Below are 26,909 nucleotides of genomic sequence, written 5' to 3'. Positions count from 1 at the left end.
CCTTCAAGATTTTAAAATGCAAAAGGGCTCTCTGAATAGTGCTTGGAAAAGACAACACAAAAGATAAGCACTTTTTGTTCAGAGATCATTATAATATTCTGCTATTTCAGATTGCACAGCAATTTTACTCTATTGGACAGTGGAAAGATTTAAAAATATAAGGGGATTTTCTGTTCAAATCTCTACAATGAACTACTGAATGAGTTAAATATATTCTTTCATGCACATATAGACGTGTGTGCGTGTGCATGCGTAAGTATGTGTACATGTGGCTGTGTGTATTTTAAGCTATTGCCTACAATTTTTGCTTGTGATGCGTAGACCCTAAGCATCTCTGTGTATTCCTTATTGTGATGTTTTGTTGAAATATACATTTAAAAATAGGGTGAGAAGAGACCCTGGTTTGATTGTCACATTTACCTTGCAATATATTTAGACTGGAGCTGAGGGAGTCACTAAAACAGGTACCTGTAAGCTCCTGAAAGTGATTTAGCATGAGAGTTGACACAAAGCCAGCGGGTCTGTATTATCACTTCCTGTTAACTGACTAGTGCATTGAGCTGTTTTGACATGTGACCTGTTGATTTTGGCAGCTCATCTCTTCTCAGTCTATTATAACACCAGCTCTATTCCCTAATTATCACGGCCTACACCACCTTCTTCTCTCCCCCTCCCTCCTCATTCCACTTAGCCTCTCCCAGGCTTGTTGCCATTATTTGCAGCTGCCTCTAAGTATTTCATCCTGAGGAGTGATCCCTGTATGTTTGTGAGAGGTCTAGGTGACCAGGTTCTGAAGTTCACTACTCCAGCTTAAAAGCCCCTGTGAGGTACCTCACCCCAGTGCAACCAGACAATTCAAGTCAAATGACAGTAACTCAGCTGTGCACTAGACCTATGCATAACCGATTCACAGCAGTATTCTAATACAATAAGGTTTCAATTTAAGGGGGGGGGGAAATGAGTAAAATGCAGTTCTGTATTTTTTATAAAAATGTAATAAGTAGTACCTCGGCTGAGGAGCAGTCTGAGAACAGAGTATTAAATTAATATTTTCCAAATGTTCTATGTTTCTGGTGGCAGCCACCAAGGGATAGGCTCTATACAAACTCAGTCACTGGGCCTGAAGAGATTTCACTCTCTATTTTGTCTCCAAATGGAGAATGCAAGTTTCCTAGATTAAATGCAGTTTAACTATCTGACGTAGCAATCCAAAGTGAAATCACGATATAAGCATACTTTGTTAAATACACAACCCTGTTAGTTTTGTAAATGTTGCATGCGCGCGCGCACACACACACACACACACACACACACACACACACACACACACACACACACACCCTTCCCCTGGCTCAGATAAAATTGTTTAATATTACATCTCTGTAAATTACATTTTAAAATTACATATGTGTTTCTGTAGAGTGAAAACAGTTGCTTGGAGGATATATTGAAGGAAACTTGTTCCCTACTATTACCCTGTGATACAGCACAATATTTAGTGTGGTTAAGAAGAAAACGGCATGTTAGCATATAAAGCAAACTTGTGTCCTGTAGTCACTATGCAAGGGAACGAACACACACACACTCTCTCTCTCTCTCTCTCTCTCTCTCTCCCCCCCCCCCCCCCCCCCCATTGACTTAAATGGCAGTTTTGCCTGAGGAATTAGTAAGGTCAGGCCATTAATCATCTGGAGTATCTCACAAGTAGATGCTGAGCTAGAGGTTGAACACCTTCTGAGCTGGAGGATGAGCACCACACACATTTTGTAGAGGATTGTGTCTGTTTGCAACTATGGCCGTAGAAACCCCCAGCGTAAAGTGCAGCTCCACCATAAAAAGGAGTGTGCATCAATTCATTTGTCAAGGTTCAGAAATGGTAGCAAAAAGCTAGAGAGACTGAAATTTGCTGTAAGCTGTGTTTTGCCTGATGTATCTATTAACTAAAGACTTCATCGTTTTATTTTACTTCTCATAGCCAGTGTAACTGCAAACTCCAATCAATCACATTTAGTTAGTTAAATATACACTTTACTTTTGAGTGTGTACATTAAAAAGCCTCAGATTTTTCCTAATAAATAATGATACTCTTAGTTGCATGGTGGGCATATAATGACTCTGTACATGTCAGATCTAAGATCTATTTCCAAACTGGAGAAACAAATTCAATCCAAAATAAGCATGTCCTTTGAAATCTAGATAGTTTATGCCTTCCATCACATCATGTCAGGTGACAACGCGAGACATCAAATGACACAATGAGACAGAAGGTGGTGATAGTGAATGAAAGATAAACTAAAGCAATAAATTTTTGGTTGATGAGAATTTACTTTTAATTTCTGGTACATTCATTTTATCACTACATTTTCTAATTTGTATTATTACAGATAATTAACAACATATATTTATTCTTAAAACTTTTATGTGTTCATTTAGAAGCTAGATTTCAGCCTTTATCTTTGTAGGTAGCTGAACCAAGACAGTTTTATGTAAATGGCTTAATTAATTGGTACCCTTCAGTTGAAACAGCAATTTACAAAAGGAGTAATCCGTTTCAAGTGGCATAAGCTGTTTAAAAGTGGCAAAAAAAACAATGCCTTGCTCAGGCACCTTGTCACACAATTAAAAGTTATTTGACAAAAGTACCTATAATAAAGTACACGGCCCCTTCCCAAATTATATTTTTTAATGTCATTAAAATAGTATCAACTTAAAGACTATGCAGTATCTGTGCTTAACATGTACTTTATTTGGAGATTCAATTATGCAAAATTACAAAATTTTCTGATAAATGATGCAACATGGTGATGGCAAAAATATGCTCCAGTTGGCCTACTTATTAAGTATGCAATATTTCTAAAACGATTAGCTTTCTATGTTCCACGCTCCACTTGAGGCTACCCTTGGAAACTTCTATTGTAGTAAAGCTATTATAGAATGTGGCAGCAAAACACCTCATGAAGGTCATATTATATGAGGGGCGATGGTGTCTGTAATGGGTGCTTTCCTTCTTTTCAGCACGAATGCTTCAATATTTTACTTTAGAGCCTTCTAAGAGAAGGACTGTATTCATTTGTTGTTTCTGATATTTACATTGCAAGGATATGTAAGCCTGTTAATAATACTTCCTAAGTAAGCAGACAGAGAGGGAGTTTGTGTATAAAAAAAACCAGAGGAAATATTTCCCTGAGGTGACTGTCAGGTATCGGAGTGCCTTACATGTTTTGAAGTTATAATAAGAATATGTTTCTTTCCCTTCCTCAAGCCTTAGCAATTATTACAGTTATTACTAATTGTAATTTTTCCTCTTTGTTCTGAAGGTGGGCAGGGTTTGTCATCTTTCTAAGATCTTGCAAAATTGAATCCATTGTTGGGCCAGTTGGTAAGATATCTCTGTCTCCTGAGCTGACAAATTTTACCCCTGTGGCTGATTGATCCAGTGGAACATAGCTCCTCTGGGAGGTTGCGGTGACATGAGAGGTGGTCTATCACATATCTTAGGTCAATCCCAAAGAGTACATCCAAACTATATCCCTTTTTCGATAAAGGGATGTAAATTAGACTGAAATTGTAAATGAAGCTGAGATTTCAATTTCCCATGCTTCATTTACATAATGGAAGCCGTGGCTCTTTTTTTTTTTTTTTTTCGAAAAGCTGCTTTTCGGGGAAAACACCAGTCAAGATGGGGATCGTTTGACAGAAATGCCCCTGAGGTTTACGGGATCTTTCGAAACGATCCCTGTCGAACGATCCGTGTCTTGACTGTGGGTTTGTTTGTTTTTTGTTTTTTTTTTTGAAAAGTGGCTTTTTGAAAAAAAGCTGTGGCCACCATTATGTAAATGAAGCGTGGGAAATTCAAATCCCAGCTTCATTTATAATATCAGTACGTCTAATTTACATCCCTTTATTGAAAAAGGGATGTAGTTTAGATGTACCCTTAGTGAGTTTTGAACATCACGACAGAGAATTTCACTCAGACTCTTCAGCACTGGTACCACTATTAAGAATACAAATTGTGAGCGCATCACTATGGTGCTAGGCACTATAGCAACTGAATCTTTTGCATTTATTGGTGGCCTATTTGCTAGGTATAATGAGTTGCAATAATCAAGCTTAGAGGTCTCTAATGTGTGGATCATCGTGGTCAGCAGCTGAGCTCCTAACAAATTCTCCTTTTTTATTTAAAAAAAAAAAAACTATTGTACTGAACGATAGTCAACATTGTTCCTTTTTGTTGTTGTTGTTGTTGTTGTTAAGTGATAAGGTGATCCCTGGAATTATGAATGGAGAGGCACTTGCAGTATAAAGAAAAATAGTTGAGATAATGATTAAGATGGCGTTATAAAACATCTAAATGAGGATAATAAGAACGGGATAAACCAGCACGGGTTTCCATAACCAGTCAGAATTATTTGAAATAGTTAACAAATCTATATCTACTAGCCAATTAGCCTGTCATAAGATGGGATTTTCAGGTCTCTCCTCCACGTTGGTCTTCTCTCCTGAGCCTCTGGTCTTTCGCTCCGTGTCTCTTTCTCTCTCTCCTCCTCCTCCTGCTGCCTCTCCCTCTCTCGCTCAGCTCTCCTCCGCCTTCTGCCTCTCTCTCTCTGTCTTTCTCTTTCTCTTCTCTGTCTCCCTCTGTCTCCGTCGGGGATGCATGCTCGTCCAGCCACCCCCCCCCCATGGGCGTGTACATCACCGCCCTGCCCCCCTTTGCCTCCCGCTGTGGTGCTCAGCTGACTTCTATGCCACTCAGCCAGGCCGCCGCATGGGAGCAAGAGGCACAAGCTGCCGTTTGGGCCCCGCACTCCCCATGCATCACGCCCGTGCTACATGGGGAGCACGGACCCCAAACGGCCGCTTGTGCCTCTTGCTCCCGTGCGGTGGCCCGGCTGAGCAGCACAGAAGTCAGCCGAGCGCCACAGCGGGAGGGAACAGCCAGCGTTTCAGCATTACAGAGTTACAGACATTGGGCTGCTATATACATATGATATTTATACTGTTCTAGAAGGAGAGCTGTCCATCAGGCCATCTGTCACAGAGAACATTTGAGAATACACTGGAAGATTTGAAAAGTTTCTAGAAATTGCCAGAATGAGTGAGAAATGAAGAGTTATGGGGAACCCCGCCCTGTGGCGGGAGCAGGCAAAGCAGCATGTGGCCTGGCGGGCCAGGTTGGGTGGGATTTAGCCGGGGCTCCTGACCTCAGGTTGCCGTTGGTGGGGGCTCGGGCTGAGGCTCAGCACCTCCCTAGGAAGTGGCTGGCAGGTATGACGGGGAAGCTGGTGGAGGAGTGATACCATGCAGACATGTGCCTGCGGGGACAGGTGGCTCGCAGGACGGAACCCTGTGCTGATCCTGTGATGCGGGGGCAGTCTGTCCAACAGGTGAGGGTGGCGGAGGCAGCACAGCATAATGGGGGGCAGTGCCTCGCAGTCCATTGAGCAGCTGCTGCCACGGCACAGTGACTTCTCTGAGCAGCACATCTGGCCCCGGAACAAAGGGAAGCGGGAGATGCTGTGAGTGGTGGGGTTAGCAGTAAGTCCCTGTCTGCTGCGCTCCACCTGTCTCTCCCTCGGCCCCCTGAGCCAGTGCCCTACAGGTCTTCCCGCACCCTGCCCTTCCCCATGCCTGCCCGCCTGCCCCATCCTCTTATCTCTGCCGCCCCTCAGCAACTGCACCGCAGCCATGAGGTGGGACTCAGCTAGTAATGGAGAAAGGAAGGGCCAGTGGATATAATTTACTTAAACTTCCAAAAGGGTTTGGATAAAGTCCTTTCAGGGAGGCAATAGAGGAATCTTGTCATGATTTAAAAATAGATTTAAAAACCGAAAGTTAAAAGTAAATTCTTACTGCAGGAAGGGGACAAAAATGGGGTGTTTTGAAGTAGGTAATAGGGCTAGTAGGTACTTTGTTTAAAATTGCTGTTGTGCATAGAATGTAATTAGACAGTACATATACAGAATACATATACACTGCAGTTCAGCCTTAACATTCTGTGCCTTCTGGACCTTACCGTTATGTCACATGGTTAACGAAAGATGGAAAGGAAAACTAAAAGCTCCCCCAAATGTATGCTCATCCATTGAGAAAAGTGTCAACCGTGCATTTGTGTCAGGCAAATTCAAATGTAAAATATGCCATTCGCCAGATGATCAACCATAATCCAGTGGAAAAATTACCAAATTAGGTCCCAGATGTTACATTTCTTATGATTGCCAATTCAGAGGGATCGGGATATCATACAGGAAGATCTGGATGATCTTGTAAATTGGAGTGATAGCAATAGGATGAAATTTAATAGTGAGAAGTGTAAGGTTATGCATTTAGGGATTAATAACAAGAATTTTAGTTATAAGCTGGGGACTGTGAGGGGGTTCGCACTCACCACCGTATCCCCCTGCCGTCTGTCCTCAGGAATTGGCTCCCTTGGCAGGTAGGGTGCCTTCTCTGGGGTGGTGTCTCCCCTCTTTACTCCCGGCTGCGGCGTCCTCTTCGCCACACTGCCCTCCGGCAGTGCCCAAGTCTGTCTCTGAGCCCCCCTTCCGGGGGTTGATGTTCCTCCAGCGGGCCTTCCTTCAAGCCCTGCAGTCTGAGGATTTGCAGGCCAGAGCTCCCCTAGCCCTGCCTGGCCTCCCCAGCCCTGCCCTAGCTCCAGGGAACCTCCTCCTCCCTCAGCAGCCAGGTTCTCACTGCCTCTCTCCACAGCAGCAGCCCATTCTCTATTATAGCGCCCAGCTGGGCCCTAATGGGCTAGTACAGCCTCAGCTGGGCTAAATTCCCCGGCCCTGGTTCAGGCCGGAGTCTGCCCTTAAAGGACCAGTGCAGGGCGAGCGCCCTGTCACAGGGACACATCAGTTGGAAGTAACGGAGGAGGAGAAGGACCTCGGAGTCCTGGTTGATTATAGAATGACTATGAGCCGCTATTGTGACATGGCCGTGAAAAAGGCTAATACGATCTTGGGATGTATTAGGCAAGGTATTTCCAGTAGGGATAAGGAGGTGTTAGTGCCATTATACAAGGCATTGTGAGACCCCATTTGGAATACTGTGTGCAGTTCTGGTCTCCCATGTTTAAGAAGGATGAATTCAAACTGGAACAGGTACAAAGAAGGGCCACTAGGATGATCCGAGGAATGGAAAACCTGTCTTGTGAAAGGAGACTCAAGGAGCTTGGCTTGTTTACTTTAACCAAAAGAAGGCTGAGGGGGGACATGATTGCACTTTTTAAATATATTAGAGGGATAAATACCAGGGAGGGAGAGGAATTATTTAAGTTTAACACCAATGTGGACACAAGAACAAATGGATATAAGCTGGCTAGTAGGAAGTTTAGACTTGAGAATAGACGAAGGTTTCTAACCATTAGAGGAGTGAGGTTCTGGAACGGCCTTCCAAGGGAAGTAGTGGGGGCAAAAGATCTATCTGGTTTTAAGATTAAACTAGATGGGTTTATGAAGGGGATGGTTTGATGAGATAACATGATCTTGGTAACTAATTAACCTTTCATTATCAGTGGGAAATAGGTCAATGGAGGGATGATAGGAGTTACTATAGAGAACTTTCTGGGTGTCTGGCTGGTGAGTCTTGCCCACATGCTCAGGGTTTAGCTGATCGCCATATTTGGGGTCAGGAAGGAATTTTCCTCCAAGGTAGATTGGCAGAGGCCCTGGAGGTTTTTCGCCTTCCTCTGTAGCATGGGGTACAGATCACAGCTAGAGGATTCTCTGCATCTTGGGGTCTTCAAAGTATTTGAAGGCTTCAATATCTGAGATATAGGTGAGAGGATTATTCTAGGAGGGGTGGGTGAGATTTTGTGGCCTGCACTGTGCAGGTGGTCAGACTAGATGATCATAATGGTCCCTTCTGACCTTAAAGTCTATGAGTCTATGGGTTAGGAATAGTTACATAGTAAGGTTCCAGTTTTGCGGTGAGCTCTGCATGTTTTCTCCATTTCCTTCAATTGGCGTGAATACCTGGGCCCACTGCAGGTCTAGTCAACAGGTCCCCCAAGCAGACCTACTTGATCAAATATGGAAGAAAAAATCGATATGGCTAGAGTAAATTTATGTGTTCTGCATTAGTGGTAGCTTCTCAGGGAAAATCATGACCAGCTCAAGTAGGGTATTTTTGTGCAGAGTGAGGGTGGCTCAGAGTGAGTAAAATGAATTAAGAAATCGAGAATGATATTGAAAATATTCATCGAGGTATTGTATAAATGAATGGCACATACCTACTTGCATGCCTTGCTTCCACTCCCAACATCCAACAAAAACAAAAAGACTTTACAGATCAGTTAGAAGGTTTGAGTAGGAAAGATTAAACGATTATGATTGATTTGTGTGAAGAGGCAATGGGTAAGAGGAAGAAGGTAAATTAACAGATGATATAACGAAGATTATTCAGGAACTCCGGTGTATTCTTTTGCATATGCAAGAATAAGAAGATTGTACAACAAAAATAAAAGACAATGAACTTAAAATAGATAAAATATTTTAGATGCAATGTATTGATAACATGCAGGACTCCCTGCTGCAGGATATTTAGACAGTTGAATTAAAAGATTGAAAGTATCATTTTATATTAATAGCTTCTTACTTTGATAAATTAACATTATTTAGTGTCAGGAAGAAATCTCATACTACTCATATATAGATTATGTAAGCACTGACTACTTTCTCTGAAGCTTCCAGTACTGGCCAGTGATGGAAACATGACGTGACCAAGATTGAGTAAGGATTAGTTTATTTTTAAAATAGACTTTATTTGAGCATAGAGAATAAAGGATGGCCGGGTAATTGTGGCACTAGCCTGGGATTTGGAAGGCCTGGATTCCGTGCCCTGTTCTGCCACAGCCTTCCTCTTTGACCTTGGGCATGTCACCTAGTCTCTTTGTGTCTAAGTTCCCCATTTATAGAAACTCAGATGATAGCACTTCATTTGCTCCCATTATGTTGTGTATGAAAGACTGAAAATGCTCAGACACTGTGGGAATGGAGGCCATAGACAAAACATTGTTATTGTTTTATATGTAATATTTGTTCTTTGAGAAGTGTAACAAAAAACCTGTAACAAAAAAGACATATTTTGTGCAACATTCATAGCCAGGTGTAACACTGAATCTTATGTTTGTGTGATGGTTCAGTTATTATTAAAACGCCAAATCAAGGGAATATTGAGCTCCAAACTTCAATGCATCTTAGAATGTGTATTTTAATTTTGCTATAAAAATTGCAGCATCTAAAATACCCCCAAATAAAATGAGCCAGCACTTGTCCAAAAATACATGTAACATTGCAACTATCGAATACAAATTCAGTGTTCTATGTAGCCTTGACATATTCCGCAAATTAAGAAAATATCAGTGAAGAAACGGATACTGATATTGGACCTACTTAGTACTGTATTTGCCTATCACTAAAATACTTTTCAACTAATTCTTTTTTCCCACACACAGGAAATCTGTCTGTATTGCTTTATTTCTCATTTGGTTGGTGGTATGATCTGTTCACTGCCAGAACATATGATAAGAAGCAGAAAAGTGACTTCCTTAAAGTCTCAGAGGGAGTCAGAGTGTGAACCGAGATTAGGACACAGGTGTTCTGGGCTCTTAATATAAGCAGCTCTTTAATGCATGCTTCTCAAATATCAGGGTAAAATCTAGAAGACAGAGGCCTGGTGATGGGTGAAAATAGTTCTTCTGCCTAGTAACTGAAATCGCTTTGCACAGAATAATTCTGTAGACAACCTCTTTTTGAATCTCATAGCAGTGTTCATTACCACAAAGTATAATCATGTAACAGTTTAAGGACTGCCTGGTACTTGATAACACCATATCACATTCATCATATTAGTCAGACTAGCCCCTAAATTTTTGCGCCTTGAATTCAGTAATCTCAAATAGGACAAGACTATAAGGAAAGAAACTTAATGCAATGGATTATATTTAAGTACAGCAGCAGAGACTAATATTTTGATTGTTAATTTCTTTGATCTTCTGTTGAATTTAAACTTGCCTACAGTGGTTTAGCAGTTTCAATTAGTACACAAAACAAACTTTGCTTATTTTCTGAGATTATGTTCTTCATTATACAGCGCTGGAGTTTTATATGTGGTTGCCAAAAAATCTTCTTTTGACAAATTCCACAGGAGGCATTTTGAGATTATGTGATTGAGTCGATTGAGTTTTGGCCAAATTCTGTACACTTTATCACTGAAGACTAAAATACAGATGCTGTGCTACACCAAAATATATGGAATTTGCTTTGGCCCTGAAAATTCATGTCACATTTTAAAACAACCAATTTGGGTACAATTTGAGTTAAGTGGCAAGTAAACAATGCAAATGAAACTGTTTTGTTAGCTTGAAAGTAATTGAAAATCTGCAACTAATTATAAATTGGCAAAACGTTAGTCTCCAAGAAGCTGAAAAAAAATGCTTTGCTGATTTATACTTTTAGTTGTATTCAGAATTAGCTTGCTGTACACAGTCCTTACAAAAGTTAGACTTTTAAAAATATTGTAACTTACCTCATATTGTAATAAGCATTAAATTCACAGCTTGAGTTCAATAAGAAAAACTCTGTATTTTTTTAAACCAGACTTTTAACCCATGTGATCTTTTCATTTTGCTCATTAATAAGAGTGGGCCTCAGTATCAACATCCTGATTTCTCCAGAATTTGGGAATGTTCAGTTGCAGAGCTTTAGTTTGCACTTCCATTTTTTTTCAGATGGGCATCTCAAAGTATTTTATTCATATTAATTCAACTGTACAATACTTTGGCAAAGGAGAGAGAGAGTACCATTACATACAAAATCCTTGCTTGAGTTTGGTTGATCTTTTATGTGATAAAGTTTTGAAAAATCTATTATAAACCTCCCCATTGGGTTTTCAGTACTACTAGTAACCAGGCATAGCACACGTGTAAATTACGGCACTGAAATATCCAAAGCTGCCTCAGCATGCACATGCAGATGTTATGTTCTAGTGAACATTGTTTCATTGATAAACAATCATTAGAAATCAGATGGTAGGCCAAACAGATACATGGTAAAAAAGGGAAGTAGTAGATACTGACCAAGAAGAATATTTAATACTTTGTGGTATAACATATCTTGATGTTCACCTAAAGGAAGTCTCTGATCATGAGCTGAAGCCAAGAATTGTTCCATGCCGCTTGAGGTTGGAGGGGGAGGGACATCTGTGTCCTTAGGTCATTTTTACACTTTATCCTGGGGACTTCTGGGCACCTGTCCAGTCCCTATATTAGGTCTTCCCTTATTCTTCCTCATAGGAATGTCCATACTGGGTCAAACCAATGGTCCATCTAGCCTAATACATGGTCTCTGAGAGTGGCTGATGCCAGATAATTCAGAGAGAGAGTGATCTGAACAGGACAATTAGCCAGTGACCCCTCCCTGTCCTCTGATCCCAGCTTCTGGCCGTCAGAAGCATAGTGAGACCCAGACCATTCAGTTGCATCCCTGAGCATCTTGGTTAATGGCTACTAATGGATGTATCCTTCATGAACTTAGCTAATTCTTTTATGAACTCAGTTATACTTTTAGCCTTCCCAACATCCCCTGGCAAGGAGTCCCACAGGTTGACTGTGCGTTGTGTGAAGTATTTCCTTTTGTTTGTTTTGTATTGTTTGAAACCTGCTGCCCATTAATTTCATTAGGTAATCCCTAGTTACGTGAAAGGGTAAATAACCCTTCCTTATTCACTTTTTCTACACCACTTATGATTATATAGTCCTCTATCATGTCACTAAAGGGGGAGCCTCTATCATAGCCCTCTTTCAAGTTAGAGCCATGTAACAGCTTTTTGGTCTTCTGCCTATGACTAGTCGCTCCATGGGTCATGGTAGCCAAAAGATGAAAATTCCTTCCTTTTACTGGAAATGAACATTTTCAAGCTAAACCATTTTGGAGGACTCACAGTCAGTTTCATAGCTGTCTGGTAGACCATGAATGTTGAGAGGACTTCCGAGGGCAACACACATTAGTTACTTAAGGATCATACTATCCTTTGGGAGAAGTTCTACTCCATTATACCTGAGGAGGGAGAAAAATTACTCTCCTTACCTTCTGAGGATAGAACAAGAAGCAATGAGTTTAATTGCAGCCAGGGAGGTTTAGGTTGGATATTAGGAAAAACTGTCAGGGTGGTTAAGCACTGGAGTAAATTGCCTAAGGAGGTCATGGACTCTCCATCATTGGTGATTTTTAAGAGCAAGTTAGACAGACACCTGACCGTCTAGACAGTGCTTGGTCCTGCAATGAGTGCAGGGTACTGGACTTGACCCCTTGAGGTCTGCAACAGGGCGCAACTCACCATCATGGTATCTCCTGCTCGTCACTCTGGGAATTAGCTCAGATCAGCTCTGGAGCTCCCCTTCCAGCCAGTGTTGCACCTACTGTTACTTATTTATGCATTAGTGGTTCTGACACCTTTCATTGGGACCCATGTCCCTCCCAGACCACCATGTCCTCCCCTCTGGGTACTACCCTCCCACAGTTCCCCCACGCTCTGGGGTCCTCCCCCTCAGGGAGCCCCCAACCCCATACACCCACCTTGCCTCAATGCCCCAATTGCCAGGCGTCATCTAGCTCTGCAGTCTGAAATGGCCACTCATCATTGGCAAGCGGGCGGACCTGCTGCCTTTTCCTGCCCCTGCTGCCTCCCTGCAGTCCTAGTGCCCTCAGGCCTTGCCTCAGGCCCTGCAGCCTAGGACTGAGGTCAGACCAGAGCTCCCCAGATGTGTCTGTCTTTTCTCAGCACTGCTGTATCTCAGGAAGCCTCTAGCTTTTCTGGAAGCGAGGTCCTTTTTGCTCCATAGCTGGAGCAAGAGTGAATGAGTCGTCGTTGTCGTTCCTCCTCTCCTCCCCTCCCCCCCTTCGGTGCTTCGGGAGCCCTCATTTATACAGCCCTCAGCTGGGCCCTAATTGGCTGATATGTGCCACAGCTGATTGCTCCACAGCCCTCTCCCAGGGCTGGATTTAACCCTTCTTAGGCCCGTGCTGAGCAGACACTCCGTCGTAAGGTCCCTTCCAGCTCTATGATTATATAAGGGGGGGAACTAAGGGTATGTATGGACTTGTATAAAACCTTTGGGGCTGGCCGGGGTCAGCTGACATTGAGCTTATGGATGCTAGGTTGCAGGGTTCAGACTGCTGCCCAAAGTCGGAGACCCTGTGAAGGAGAGAGAGTCCCTGAGACTGGGCCCAAGCCCAAATGTCGGCACTGCAATTGTATTGCCCTGTGAGCCTGAGCCAGCTGACCCAGGCCAGCTAAGGGTGTTTTACTGCAGTGTGCACATACAGTTAGGCTGGCAAAAGTTGCATTATTTTCTTCGTCAAATAGGCAACCAGTGACAGAGCCAAGAGGAGAGCACGAAACTTCTGTTTTCCCATCCTATGCTCTAGTGAGTCTAGCCGCTACATCCTGATCCCTCCCTTTGGGATCTTGTTAGCTACCCAACACCTGTCCATATTACACTGCTGTGCACTAGCCTGTACAGGTGCTTGGCCAAAGGAAAATTGCAGTGTTGAAATTTAGATATGCCCATGTAGCATCCACTGGATGAAACAATGAAGCAGTTCACATAATATCACATTTAAACATAGAGGTTCGTAGTAAAAAACCTTTACCCAGAGGCAATGCATAGGGACCACTTGGATTTATTGAAATACATGGTAGGAATAGATCAATACAGCTCACTGCTGTGGCTATTTAGGTGTGGGTCCAGGCAGACTCTTAGAAAGCTGTTGCCTCCCACTCATCATCTGCTTGCTCCAATGTTTAGTGGGAGAAAGCACTGATGGACTGAACTCCACAAGTGAACATTCAGGGTATTTTTGCTCTATCACATCCAAACCACCCTTTCCTCAGACCCCTTTCCCAAAAATAAATAAATGGAAATACCATTGGACTACAACAATGCACTTTACCAGCTGTTCTCTGTTCCCTTTAAAAGAGACTAAAGAATGAGCAAAAATAGAATCAAAATCATGTAAAAAAAAATTCTTTGCGGGTGGGCAGGAAGATAAGTTCATCCGTGATGCTCAAGAGAAACCTGTGTTTGCAGATACCGGAGAAGTGTGAAAATAGGTTGACCGTGCCTTTGCAAAAGGCGCTACTTACGTAAGTGTGATCTATCAAAGTTCAAGTGGCCCACGGGCTGCTATAATGTAAGTGACATGGATACATTCTAGTGTTCCTTTAAATGCTGTAAAGGGAAGAACGTGTTAGTTGCTGTTTGAGAGAGGCAAGAATCGGCCATTACATTGACTGACCCCTTTTGTTGGTGCCACATACCTGAGAAGTTTCATCAACTCTTAACTAAAGTCTATGCCATTGACTGTGGTACCCTTTACTCTCTCTGATGAGCCAGTGAAACTACTTGTGTGAAGAAATGCTGCCCAATGTGAGTTCCACAGGTTAGCCCTGTGCAGGGAGTTTCACACAGACTGGCACGCTTCAGAAAAAGGATCTTCTACAGAAATAACAACAAAACTAAAACAGCCTTCCACTTTCTGCAATTCCTGTTTCAAGACAGCCCAAGTGAGTAACCCTGATGGGAGTAGCTCCCTTCATACTGTTGAGGTGACTCTTGTGATCAAGGATTACAGGATCAAGTCCATAAATAGTAAGCTAAAAAAGTGATTCTGCATCCTGAGTATTGTAATAAAAAGTTAATGTGGGTCATGGAGCAGGAGGGAATTGGGAGGTTAAAACATCAGGGGAATGGAGACTAAGAGTTATTGGTCCCAGCCTGAAACAGATCTTTAAGCACAAATTGCAATATAAAGTTTTAAGGGCTTGATCCTGCCTTTAGCTATGCTGGTACCTGTTGTTACATCTCTTGTGAAATCAGCTACTGTTACAAGTTATGTGGCACAGTCCACATGCATAACTAAGGACTCCGCTCTGGGTTTTTATAGTCTTTATTTTTAAGTGCTATAAATACTGTACTACATGGCTTTAAAGAATGTTGAACAGATGCAGGAACATTTTCCAAAAATCTCCTTCCCTTCTACAAACAAAATAAGAAGTAGAAGTGTTGCGTCTTTCCGCTTCTTACAGGGCTGTTTAGTGAATAAAGCTGAATAGAATGTTTCATTGTCGCGGCTGTAGGTTTTGAGTTGATTTATGCATTATGCATACTGTATGCTACATAATAATGAAAAGCTATACGCTCTGGGCTGCTCGTTCACTACCCAGACTGTGTGATTGCAGATTGTTTGAATAACAGTGGACTATTGAAACTCTATCCAGATGTGCATATTGCTAACTGTGGGGATAACCACAAAAGGAAGATTCTCTTTTGTTGCCATTTCCAAACCCTTTAAAAAGTGGGCAAGTAAAAAGCATGGAGGCAACAAATGGAGAGTGGCTACTCACACTAGAGAGTAAGGCTTTTCATAATTAATTCCAAACAACAAAACTTTTCTCTCCGTAGGATGCACTTTAAGAGCGTAAATGGATGCAACTTAAATAGTGCCTCCGTAAGGGCCAGATTCTGATGCCACAACTCATGCTAGTTAGGGCCTTACTCCAAAAGTAGTAGCCTTATTGACATCAGTGGGAGTGCATGTAGAATAAGGGACTACTCAGTGTGAGCAGCATATTGGGATAAAATCAGCTGTGATCAATTGACTGACACATGTTGTGCTAAGTCCAAAAGCTGTTGTTGGTTAGTTAGGGCAGGAGAAAGGTATAATATCATGTTTCCATAATTTAATTAGTTTCCCTTTAATGAGCTAGTGCACTGAACAGAGGGGCCTGTTTTAATGGTCTCTTTTCAGTTTGATGGAGCCCAAACTGTTTCCAGGATAAGGTTGTTTTCTATTTCTCTCCTGCATAATCATTCTCAGGCTTTGATTGGACTCCTTGTCCTCTGTCCTCATTGTGGTGACCCTTCATTTCCCCCTTTTGATTAGCTTCATGCTCACAGGTTGCCATGAGTTGCGGACCACCTGATGTAGATGAAGCAGAAAGGCTGAGCACCAGATGTGCTGGTGCTGGATCCAGCCAGATGGAAGTTGTAAATGGGCGGGGTGAAGACAGAGTGTTGAATGACCTCGCTACATATTTCTTTGTATTTACAGCTGATGTCGGTGGGTGATGCCATCCAGCAACCTTGGATCAAAGCGTGCGAGGATTTTGGGGAGAATAGGGCTAAGAAGTAAACAGCAGAATGGCTACTTAGAATCAAACTATCCTGTATACCCTCACAGGAGGTGAGGGAAAACTATCTGAATTCCATCTTAGCCTCACTTTGTACTACTTCATTTAAAGAAAAACGTTAAATTTCCTCCTGAGCGATTAATAGTCCAGGGTGGTGACATACAGGAACCATGAGTCTGACCTTCAAGGTTAGCGGGTATCTGCTACGCTAAGTTGATTACACAATTTTCGCTGAATAAGTTGACAAGCAGTGTGCACAGTGGCCCTGACTTCTGACCTTGTAAATGCACGCTTCTAAATGATTTGCCTATTCATCTGAAAAAAGCCCAGCTTTAAATGGGATGCATGTTAAATAAACTCCAAATGGCCTTATATGGCAGCAGTTGCAGAGGTCCAACTGTGGGTATCTGTCTATAATGTCAGATCTGCTAAGGGATCAAGAACGGTAAAATATTCAGAACCTGACTCTAACTTTTAGATAAATTGCACATGCCCTTTCAATAGGCTTAAGAAAAAAAGCTACCATGTTTTTTTCCTATTCTAGAGACTCAAACCCTAATTATTATAATGGAGCAAACCTTGCCATTCCCTAGTCATCGGACGGTATTTTTCCCCTGAAGTTGAGTGTATGAAAAAAAATTAAAACTATTCCACATAAAGTATTCATGAAGTATTTGTGTAAGTACATAAACAACTTGTGATGGCCCCAGGTATCCTGATTGTGCCTGCTACATACCTTTCCTTTATCAAGTTTCAAAGTCTACAGCAGAATGTAATCATTGGCATTCCCTTAGACCTAGAAAAAGAGAGAAGTCTTGCTGGGTAAACAGATAGGCTTTACATTCATCTCAAGCAGTGTGGTCCTTTGCTGCACATGCAAAATGAGCCAGAGCTTTTCTCTCACCTTAGTTTGGGTATTTGTGTTCCCTGTTGAGATGAAATGCTTTTTGGTAGCAAATTTGTGAGGGGAGGATGACAGAAAAGGGTTTTAAATGCCAGCAGCACTGTACAACGTGGTGATATCAATTCGCTTAAAATAAAATCTGAAAAGGGCGAGTAAATAATAATAATAGAGGCGAAATGGACAGCAGCAGGAGCTCAAAAAATTAATATACCTCGAGGGTGAAAGGGGGGTGGTGAAAAGAGAAGTATTCCTTCGTTTACATCCAAAAACTAAATCAAGGGCCTTCTCTTTCTTCACTGTAGAACAACTTAGAGAAACAAAATCTGTAAGATGGTTTATCCCAATGTGGCCCCCTTCCTCAGGGAGATTTGGGTAGTCTTTCCAACCTCCAAAAATGGTCCAACCATCTGTGAAATAAAAGCTCTTTCCCCCTGACCTCGCAGCCTGGCTGACATCTGAAGAAATGTCTTCCTCCTAAGAGCGCAGCCTCTTCTACAGCTCCTTCCCCTTTATCTTCCCTCTCTATACATGCAACACGTCCAGCGGGTACTTCAGTAGCTGGGTCTCGGCCAAATTTAGCCCATTGCCAGTGTAGTCCTTTGACTCTTTTCAGCCTGATCTAGCATAGATACAGCAGCCCATCCATGGGCATTGTAGAACTCAACCATCAGATTCCTCCCATAATTCAAATTCCCCAGACATATCCTGGTGACAAGGGTATCAGAGCATCCTCGTCCCTGGCAAAGGCAGCAATCAGGGTTTGTTTCTATTATTTCTCTTCACTTGTTTTGGAGATAATTTGATCAGCAAGTTAGTGCTGGGGAGGCAGTTAATGAGCCTGAACTTTGAACTCAGAAATTCATCCCTGGTCGATCCTAGGATACATGGGTCCCAAAATGATGCTCTAGATTTCTTGCTGACTGCAGAGTTAAAGGATATCACAAGACTGGGGCATGGGGCAACAAACTTGCTGATGAAATTCAGTGTTGATAAATGCAAAATAACACTCGTTGGACAATAATGATCCCAACTATACATATAAAATGATGGGTTATAAATGATCTGTTACCACTCATGAAGGAAATCTCAGCAGGGGCATGGATCATTCTTTGAAAACAAGCGCTCAACATGCAGCAGCAGTCAAAAAAAGCTAACCGCTGGAAAAGAAATAGATAACACTGAAAATATCATACTGTCACCATTGTACACCCATACGTTAAATACCGTGTGCAGTTCTAGTCACCTCATCTCAAAATAGATATATCACTATTGGGAAAGGTAAAGAGAAGGGCAACAAAACTGATTGGGGATATGGAACAACTTCCAGGTGAGGAGAGAGTTAAAAAAACCTGGGACTATTCATCTTAGAAAAGAGATAACTAAGGGGAGATATGATGGAGGTCTATGAAACTGTGTGTGGTGCAGAAAAAGTGAATACGGAAGTGTTATTTACCCATTCACATAACACAAGAACTGGGGTTCCCCCAATGAAATTAATAGGCAACAGTTTTAAAATAAACATAAGGAAGAAATTGCAGCAAAGGAGATTTAGGTTGGACATTGCAAAAAAATTCCTGTTAGGGGGCGTTAAGCACTTGAATAAGTTGCCTGGCGAGACTGGAATTTCCATCTCTGGAGATATTTAAGAGCAGGTTAGATAAACATCTATCAGGGATGATCTAGATTAGGGGTCGGCAACGTACGACATGTGTGCCATAAGTGGCATGCAAGATGATTTTCAGTGGCACGCACAATGGTCAGGCTCCCCCTTACTGCTCCCCCTTACTCTTCCCCCCCCCCCCCACATCAGGGAGCCTGTGCTGGCGATCCAGCATTGCACCCCCCCTACCCTGCAAGATTGGAGCCAGTGTCTTCTACTTGCGGGGGGAGGAAGCCCTGAAGCTCCATGCTGGATGTGGCTTGGGGGGAAGCGCACATGCGCTGTTCCTCCCCTCCCCACAGGAAAAGCCGGAGTGGAGCCCAGGGCAGAAGACCAAGTGGGGGCATGTGGTAGAGAGAGCCCCTCCTCCTGTCCCATGAGAGCAGTGCAGCCCAGGGCAGGAGGGTTAAATCTTGGCGCACCACTTAGAGGTCAGCAACCTTTCCAGATCTAGCTGGTGCTTTGTCCTGCTGTGAGGGCAGGGGACTGGATTCGATGACCTCTCAAGGTATCTTCCAGTTCTAGTGTTCTATGATTCTAAGTATTTCACACAATGCACAGTCAACCTGGGAGACTCATTGTAAAAGGATGTTTATAGTGCGCCAAGATGGCCATTAGCCAAGATGGCCAGGGATGCAACCCCCATGCTTTGCATATACCTAAACCTCTGACTTCCAGAAGCTTGAAGGACTGGAAGAGAGAGGATGGAGCACTCAATAACTGCCCTGTGAAACATCTGGCACCAGCCACTGTCAGAGGACATGATATGGAGCTGGTCCATTGGTGTGACCTAGTATTGTCATTCTTATGTTCTTAATTCCAAACACTGCCCTTTGCAGAAACAAATAATTGAGTCTTTTTGTTCTTCTGCGCCTTGTATGAACAAAATATATTTGTTAAGGATGCAATTTAAATGCTGCCTGTTGCTCCCAGAGGGAGGCATCTGAAAAGAGATCTTTGTGTGTTGCCGCATGCAGTACAATATGTACAGTAGGATGGCTTCTCCTTTTTCTGTGATAAGCACGACACTGAAGTCTACTGTTATTTGGGTGCACATGTGACTTTCTATCTGAAATAGGAGTGTGTTTGCTAAATGGCTAGCGAACTGCCCAGAGAGCATACTCACTTCAGGAGAGTGACAGGATAAGCAAAGTGGCAGAAACAAAGATAGGAAAGGCAATTTTTGCACTAACAAGTGTGAGCTGATAAGCCTGACCGGTATGGGAAATGTCGAGAATCCTAACTGCGCTTGTCAAGACAAAATTAGCTGTGCCAGTTTGTTTCCAGAGCCACGATATGCTATGGAGAAACCCTTATTTATTTTCTCATTTGTGGAGAGAAAGTGCTGGCTCATGGAATTCCTCTTGTTTGTAGCAAGCTATTTCTCTTATGGATAAATAACTTTCCTAACTTGGTTGTCCATACCCAGGAAATAAAAGATTAGTTACAGGGATGAATGGTGAAGTGTCATGTAAAGGTTTTATTGGCCACATGGGTGAGTTATGCAGGTCATCCAAATTGACTGCCTAATTGTCTCAGACACATTGTTCAACACAGCTGCCTTATACTCAGTGGGTAGCAGGGTGTGGAGGGAATACATGCATACCTCTTTCCTAAGTACGCATGGTTAGGATGAATTCTACTCATTTTCTATCCTTCCCAGGGTGTGTGTTGGAGTGCCTGGTGTGTGTTGGGCACTTGAGAGCAAGGTGTGATGACAATATAGTGCACCAAGAAGCAAAGGGCGTATATTTTTAAGGAAAAGAACTGGATACTTGCCAGTACAGATTAAACCTCTCTAATTCAGCACCCTCTAATTCTGCCCAGTGCTAAACCAGACAATTTGCCGAACCACAGAGGGCCTAGCAGCATTACTAACAATTCCATTGCTTGCTGGGCCTCTTAGAAGACAGTTGGGGTAAATTCGAGCTAAATAACAGCACAGGACACTGACCGCCAGGACTGGTGGCTGTAAACAAACTTTGATACCACGGGAAACTTGACCACATGCATGATAAGTGGGCATCCAGCTAACTAAAATCATGCTGGACCACAGATGTTGCTGGACCAGGTAATGCCATCCTAGAGAGGTTCAACCTGTATATAAAGTCACGTATAATAAGTCAGAATGGTCTTGTGGCTGTAGCAATGAGCAAGGGGTTAGATAACCTGTGCTCTGTTTAGCAGCATTTTGGATAGACTAGATAGGCAAAAAGTCATACTGGAGAAGTCTAAGGTAATAAAGGTGAGAAATAACTAGGCCCTGTTCTACACTAGGTGGTTATTTAAAAATAACTTCCCTTATTTCAAAATAACAAGCCGAGCGTCCACACTACCAAGTCCGTTATTTTGAAATAAGGGGCTGGTTATTTTGAAATATTAACTCGTGCTTTCCACAAGGAATAACGCTTATTTTGAAATAGCAGTAGTATGGATACCCCGGTGCTGCTCTTTCGAAATAACTACTTCCCAGAGTCATTCAAAGTAATTACTCCCCAATGCTTCCTGGGGCTCTAAGTCTGAGGTAGCATGTCCACATTAAGGGAGTCTGTCTCGGACTAATTTTAAGGCTTCCCTGTAGTGTGGACACGCTATTTCGAAATTATTATTTTGGGTGTTGTTATTTCAAAATAAGGTCCTTCTATAGCCATGCCCTTAGGTACATTCAAATAAGCCTTTTTTTCCCCCCCAAGAGGGTCAATGACTATTACCATCACCATTTTCTTTTGTCTGTAGGGCTGTGGCAAACTATGGCTAGTTACTTTGCTGAACGAGGTCTTGGAAAAGATCTAGCTGTAAACACGCAAAGTATGGCTTTGTGTTCAAAAGTGGTGTTTCAACACAGTGTCTCATTTTCATAACTCTTCAACCTCCCAAACTCCAGCCAAGGAACTACTGGTAACCATGTTTCATTACTTTTTTTTTTATTTTGTCTTGATTCCAACAGTGAACGTACACCTCTTCTTTTCCTTAAAAGATCTCTGACAAAATTGCACCACACTGGCAAAAACAATCTCTGTTGATTGCATTATCAAATATGATGTAAAATAGCTCCCTGAAAATATCTTGGCCATATCTTGGGAGGCTGGTTTTAATTCTGACCCATGCTAAAGTGATTACAGGCCTGATCCAAAACTCAGTGGAGTCAATGGAAAGGTTCCAATTGATTTCTCTGGGCTTTAGATGAAGGCCTAAAAGCAGACAAATAATTCAGTGATGTAAACACGCTAGTGGGAGCCAAGAAATCTGCATTCTAACCCCATTTTTGGTGCTGACTCCCTGTGGCATTAGACAAGTCTCTTAACGTCTCTGTCTCCATCTCCATAACAGGGGTGGGCAATAATTTTTGGCCGGGGACCACTTCAAAAAGTTTTGATGTGCCTCCGGGCAGGACCTAAATTGAAATGGGCGTGACCAGTGCATTTATGGGCTACCCCACCCACAGACCATGATTGGTCTGGGGGTGGGGAAGCCCCTTTGCCCCTCCCTCGCACTAGGCACCCATGCTGGGCCCTGCTGCATGCTCCTTGAAGGGTGGAGGTAGGGCGGGAGGAGGCTTCAGGTGCTTCCCCCACCCCCATGCCAATCAGAGCCTGGGGGCGGGGGAGCGCCCGAAGCTTCCTCCCGCCCTGCAAGGAGCACATTGCTCTTTGATGTGCTGCACACTCCTTGCAGGGTTGGGGCAGGGCGAAAGAAGTTTTGTGCAGATCCCCCATCCGCACGCCTTGATTGGCCTGGGAGCGGGGGGAGCGCCCGAAGCTTCCTCCCACCCTACTCCCGCCCTGCAAGGAGCATGTGGCAGGGCCCGGCATGGGAGCCTAGTGCGAAGGGGGGGCAAAGTGCTAAGCGCTCCTCGCAGGGCGGGAGGAGGCTTTGCGCACGTCCCCCGCCCCCACGCCAATCAGAGCCTAGGGGCGGGGAAGCTGTGCGAAGCCTCCTTTGCCTGGCCCCCACCCTACGTGAGTGTATGGCACTTTGAAGTTCATGCGCTCCTCGCAGGGCGGGAGAGCAGGTGGAGGAAACTTTGCATGCTCCTCCCGCCCGATCAGGGCCTGGGAGCAGGGGAGCCCGCCATGTCTCCTCCCTCCCTGAGAGGAGCGCGTAGCACTTGGAAGTGCAGCATGCTCCTCGCAGGGTGGGAGGATGTTTTGCATGCGGTCCCGCTGCCCGCAGGCCCCATTCAGCTTGGGAGCAGAGGAGCAGCAGGGCCTCAACCTGCTTGGCAGACCAGATCCGGCCCACCCCCGATTTATAACGTAGGAATGATGATTTTCCTGCCTCACAAAAGAGTTGTGAGAATGGGCTGTTTAATGTCCCTTTCACTTTGCAGGCAAAAAGCAAAACATGCCCCAGCTACCTCTTGGGAGCACAGTCCTCCTTTGTTTTTTACAGTTGTGTGCACTTGCTCCTCACGAGCAATATTCAAGATGTCCAGCCTAGGGCACACAAGAACTATGCTTCAGGGAGCACCTGAGGAATTGGTCTCTCGTGCATCATGGCCTCTAGGATATGCCCAGAATTTTGACCTCCTCACCGTCGTATGCTGGGGACATATGAACTAGGAGAATCTGGTATGATGGTGACACACCCTACAGTAGGAGTGATTGCTCCGATGGTTGTAAAACATATAAGTCCTTTAAGCTATCTTGTGTCAGGCCCCTGAGTAAAATTACAAATATTAATGGGGGTATTTCAGATCAGCTGCTGAGGCATTGTGTGTGTCCCCACACATGCTTAGTTGACAGACACATGCAACCTAAGATCACCTATCCCTTTGGGAAGCACAGTGGAAGACGTTTCCCATCTCCTTAAATGGTTCAGTTGCATCATTTGGGGACACACACACATACATCACTAAACTGGCCACACACACACACCCATTCCATTTGCTTATGTGGAAAAGTTACTATTTTGAAAGTATTCACTTTTAGTGGAATTTCACAGCTAGAAACCAGAGAAAACTCCAGCACCATGAGTACCCCCAGCTTCTCGCAGACCAGGCGGAAGTGCTGTATGGACCACCAACACCATGGACCACAACTTCACCCTCTATGTATGTCGAGCTTTGAGAGGCAGCATGGCAGACCGTTAGCTCAGCTGGTGATATGAAGGGACATTAGAGCGCAGCTGAGCCAATTATTTATGAAGGAATAAGCATGACCGTTCCCAAGCTCTTTTTTGGACATAGCATGCAATATGAGGGTATGTCTACACTGCCACCCTCGTTCGAACTAGGGTGGCTAATGTAGTCATTCGAACTTGCAAATGAAGCCTGGGATTTAAATATCCCAGGCTTTATTTGCATGTTCCCCGGGCGCCGCCATTTTTAAATGCCCCATAGTTCGAACTACCTGCCCGCGGCTACACGCGGCACGGGCTAGGTAGTTCGAATTAAAGCTCCTAATTTGAACTACGATTTCTCCTCATTGCAGGTAGTTCGAACTATGGGGCATTTAAAAATGGCGGCGCCCGGGAACATGCAAATAAAGCCTGGGATATTTAAATCCCGGGCTTCATTTGGAAGTTTGAATGACTACATTAGCCACCCTAGTTCGAACTAGGGTGGTAGTGTAGACATACCCTGAGAGTTTAAAAATTGTGTTTTCCTGCCTACTATTTAGAGCAGGTGTAATATTTCTGGAGAAAGATGGATCTCTGTGAAATTTTTGTAGGTATTTTTTTTCTTCATTTAGTTCTTATTTCACTCATCCCTGGATTTAAAACTTCTAGGTTATGTAACTGCCCAAAGCGGGAAAGTAGTAAAATACAGGAAGAAATGTGATGTTTGTGGTTCTGGGGAATATTTACATGACTGTAGATATATAATCCCGTATTTTCGTTCATTTAAAAGGACAGTGCACATGACTTAAAGTAGACGTGCTACTAGAGGAAGAAGAGTCATTTAGAGTGGACAGATTCCAAAGGCCAAAGCTGCCTGCTTATTTAAATTCTGTTGTGTTGTTAGGGCTCACTACTAACAATTGTTCTTGCCGTTATCGCTTGCTTGTTTTTTGCAGGACATTGTGTCAGGAAATTCCTGTCTGGCACTTACAAGGTGTTTCTAAAAGGAGAAACGAGAGAATGCAGGGAGCAGGAGGAAATGGTAAAGGGGAGTGGCAGAAAGGAGGAGGAATTTGAGATAGTTGCAAGGCCTGGCAGCGAGCTGGCTGAAAAGATTACAACTGGCTCAAGAGAAGAGCGTAAGAGTGCAGATCATAGCTAGAAATTCTCAGCTCTCTCCCTACAATTTTACCTTTACAAAGGTGAATCCCACCTTAAGTGTCTCAGGAAATGGTTTAAGGATGACAAAGATGATTTGCTCCCAGGGGAGAGAAGGAGCAGGTGGATTTCCATCCCAGGGTCATATTACAGTGGAGAATCTTGACGATCCTCATGACAAAGGGGCCCAATATGAAATAAGAACAGACTCTTGTTTCAAAGCCGTCTAGGAGGAGAGACCGTACCACGTGCACTTACTCATATCTGAAGGCAGGATTCGGGGTGGTCACAATTGGTTTGGAGTTAAGAATTGTTTGTGGCCTGTTGATTTGGGAAACTGACATCCGTGCCTCCCACTTATACCAATACACTGAATACGATGGACAAACCATCCCTTTGTGGACTAGCTCGACATAAGAAGGATGGTGCTGTTCTATCATTATTAATAACGATGTTGTTTTCTGTCATATAATTAGAAAATGCATCTTGCTTTGCCTCTAAGCACTGCAGCCTTATTACATTTGCACATTTTTTATAATATTTCAAGTGTAGTGACCAGATAACATTAATGAATATATTAGATAGGCAGGCACTCTTAAAGGAAAATAATAAACATACTTGTATATTAAAAAGTTAATTCAGTCTGGAGCCAAACAGGTAATTTTCCCTTCAGCATTTTTTCACTCAGCTAAGACAGGTTGGACTAGAAGTGCAGTCACCCTGTCTACAGAGCTTGGCTTGGCTTGCATGCCAGGGGCGAATTTTCTTCAGAGACAGACAGCAAGATGATCTGATTGGCTTTGTTCCAGAGCATGCTCACAAAGGCTCCTTTGATGAAGGACTTCTTGGTAAGCACTGTACCAAAAGCTGCCTGCCACCCTCCTTTCAAAGATACCCATTTACAGTAATTCTGTTTTTTTTTTTAAGTAAAGTAAAATAGGGGGTTGCTACAAGAATAATTATGCTGGTCGACTTACAGAGGCAGGGAAGGGGCATGTTTCTAAGTAAACTGCTGAATGTTGGAGTAACTGCTTGGCAACAATGCAAGGAGTGTGTCATTACACTCATTAAAGCATCATCATTTGGCTTATCAATCTTTTCCCAAACAGGGTGCGGTGAAGCAGCACATATTAAAATATGGCTGCTTTTACTGATAAGGACCAATAACTTACCTGTTGATTTTTTTTGGAGCAGCACAAAAGTGTATCTTAGCTGGTGACAGCATACTTGATTAGCTGACTTATCTCCCTCTTCTACTAGACCCAGTGATTAATAGGACTTCGTTATTCCTTCCACGTAATCAGTTGGCGTAACATGCAGAAGCAGTATCGGTCCCCAGTCACTTGCTATTGTCTTTGCTTTATCTGAGTTGGTTTCCAGATGTGATCAGCCACTTATTTGTCATTTCTAGTCTCCTTCATTTGTTCCCCCATTGGCTTTTAGATCAGTATTTGCCAAGGCCTCCACACCCTAGGGGAAAAGTGAACTAGCATATCAGAACCACGATTTTGTCAATACGTGCATGGCCTGCATTTCTCTGCCAGCATTTTATGATTTGGGGGAAGCGTCTACACATGCCCATGTACACTAAGCAGAAATGTTGGTTTCCATACGGAATAATGACAACCTGATATAATACTAATGAGGCTGGACTGATTTGAGCAACCTTTAATTCCCACTGTACCAGAACGCCTGACCCATCTGGTATCACTCCAAGGACACATCCACATGACAGGGCAAAAGTCAAATTAAGATATGTAGCTTCAGCTACGGTAATTATGTAGCTGAAGTCACAATAGCTTAATTCGGCTTTTGGCGCTGTCGACACTGCAGGAAGTCTAAGGAAGAACATTCTCCCTTTGACTTCCCTTACTCCTCATGAAAGCAAGGTGACAGAAGTCAGATTAAGAAGCCCATTATTTCAAAATAATTTTG

At 43.2% G+C, this 26,909-nt stretch overlaps 1 protein-coding gene across 4 annotated transcripts in view; it reads left to right on the top strand.

The window, feature by feature from the left end:
* Nucleotides 1–26,909, top strand: part of VTI1A (vesicle transport through interaction with t-SNAREs 1A) — a 444,836-nt gene that overhangs the window by 299,751 nt on the left and 118,176 nt on the right. The window lies entirely within an intron of this gene.

This window comes from Pelodiscus sinensis, chromosome 8 (genome assembly GCF_049634645.1).
Source record: "Pelodiscus sinensis isolate JC-2024 chromosome 8, ASM4963464v1, whole genome shotgun sequence".
In the NCBI taxonomy this organism is placed as follows: domain Eukaryota; kingdom Metazoa; phylum Chordata; order Testudines; family Trionychidae; genus Pelodiscus; species Pelodiscus sinensis.
The sequence above is the reverse complement of the archived record's forward strand: the minus strand, read 5'-3'. Positions and strand labels throughout refer to the sequence as shown.